We start from the raw sequence: 2,500 nt of genomic DNA on the forward strand, positions 1-2,500 counted from the left end.
ACTTTGAAATATTTCGGAGCGCACCTAAAGTTCGTTATTTTGGCTAAACGGAGCGAAAATCTGCATTTATACCATCACGGACGTTAGTTTAATAGCGTTTAACGATGGATCCACGGTACAGAATGCAAAAATATGATTGTTAAAATTTTCGACTAATCGGTTCTAAGAGGCGAAGCAATACGCCGCTGGGACTTTGAAATATTTCGGAGCGCACCTAAAGTTCGTTATTTTGGCTAAACGGAGCGAAAATCTGCATTTATACCATCACGGACGTTAGTTCAATAGCGTTTAACGATCGATCCACGGTACAGAATGCAAAAATATGATTGTTAAAATTTTCGACTAATCGGTTCTAAGAGGCGAAGCAATACGCCGCTGGGACTTTGAAATATTTCGGAGCGCACCTAAAGTTCGTTATTTTGGCTAAACGGAGCGAAAATCTGCATTTATACCATCACGGACGTTAGTTTAATAGCGTTTAACGATGGATCCACGGTACAGAATGCAAAAATATGATTGTTAAAATTTTCGACTAATCGGTTCTAAGAGGCGAAGCAATACGCCGCTGGGACTTTGAAATATTTCGGAGCGCACCTAAAGTTCGTTATTTTGGCTAAACGGAGCGAAAATCTGCATTTATACCATCACGGACGTTAGTTCAATAGCGTTTAACGATCGATCCACGGTACAGAATGCAAAAATATGATTGTTAAAATTTTCGACTAATCGGTTCTAAGAGGCGAAGCAATACGCCGCTGGGACTTTGAAATATTTCGGAGCGCACCTAAAGTTCGTTATTTTGGCTAAACGGAGCGAAAATCTGCATTTATACCATCACGGACGTTAGTTCAATAGCGTTTAACGATCGATCCACGGTACAGAATGCAAAAATATGATTGTTAAAATTTTCGACTAATCGGTTCTAAGAGGCGAAGCAATACGCCGCTGGGACTTTGAAATATTTCGGAGCGCACCTAAAGTTCGTTATTTTGGCTAAACGGAGCGAAAATCTGCATTTATACCATCACGGACGTTAGTTCAATAGCGTTTAACGATCGATCCACGGTACAGAATGCAAAAATATGATTGTTAAAATTTTCGACTAATCGGTTCTAAGAGGCGAAGCAATACGCCGCTGGGACTTTGAAATATTTCGGAGCGCACCTAAAGTTCGTTATTTTGGCTAAACGGAGCGAAAATCTGCATTTATACCATCACGGACGCTAGTTTAATAGCGTTTAACGATCGATCCACGGTACAGAATGCAAAAATATGATTGTTAAAATTTTCGACTAATCGGTTCTAAGAGGCGAAGCAATACGCCGCTGGGACTTTGAAATATTTCGGAGCGCACCTAAAGTTCGTTATTTTGGCTAAACGGAGCGAAAATCTGCATTTATACCATCACGGACGTTAGTTTAATAGCGTTTAACGATGGATCCACGGTACAGAATGCAAAAATATGATTGTTAAAATTTTCGACTAATCGGTTCTAAGAGGCGAAGCAATACGCCGCTGGGACTTTGAAATATTTCGGAGCGCACCTAAAGTTCGTTATTTTGGCTAAACGGAGCGAAAATCTGCATTTATACCATCACGGACGTTAGTTCAATAGCGTTTAACGATCGATCCACGGTACAGAATGCAAAAATATGATTGTTAAAATTTTCGACTAATCGGTTCTAAGAGGCGAAGCAATACGCCGCTGGGACTTTGAAATATTTCGGAGCGCACCTAAAGTTCGTTATTTTGGCTAAACGGAGCGAAAATCTGCATTTATACCATCACGGACGTTAGTTCAATAGCGTTTAACGATCGATCCACGGTACAGAATGCAAAAATATGATTGTTAAAATTTTCGACTAATCGGTTCTAAGAGGCGAAGCAATACGCCGCTGGGACTTTGAAATATTTCGGAGCGCACCTAAAGTTCGTTATTTTGGCTAAACGGAGCGAAAATCTGCATTTATACCATCACGGACGCTAGTTTAATAGCGTTTAACGATCGATCCACGGTACAGAATGCAAAAATATGATTGTTAAAATTTTCGACTAATCGGTTCTAAGAGGCGAAGCAATACGCCGCTGGGACTTTGAAATATTTCGGAGCGCACCTAAAGTTCGTTATTTTGGCTAAACGGAGCGAAAATCTGCATTTATACCATCACGGACGTTAGTTTAATAGCGTTTAACGATGGATCCACGGTACAGAATGCAAAAATATGATTGTTAAAATTTTCGACTTATCGGTTCTGGATCACTGAAAAATCAAAAAAAATTATTAATTTTGATTAATTAAATTACATATGTAGTTTTATATTGTTATAGTCTCGTATTTGTTAATGTTTTGTCGTAAGAAAATGCAAAAATATCGTTTTAATGTTTTCGTCTCATCGGTTCTGGATCGCTGAAAAATCAAAAAAAAATATTAATTTTCATTAATTAAATTACAAATGGAGTTTTATATTGCTATAGTCGCTTATTTGTTAATGTTTTACCG

Source organism: Osmia lignaria, unplaced genomic scaffold (assembly GCF_051020975.1).
Source record: "Osmia lignaria lignaria isolate PbOS001 unplaced genomic scaffold, iyOsmLign1 scaffold0041, whole genome shotgun sequence".
In the NCBI taxonomy this organism is placed as follows: Eukaryota; Metazoa; Arthropoda; class Insecta; order Hymenoptera; family Megachilidae; genus Osmia; species Osmia lignaria.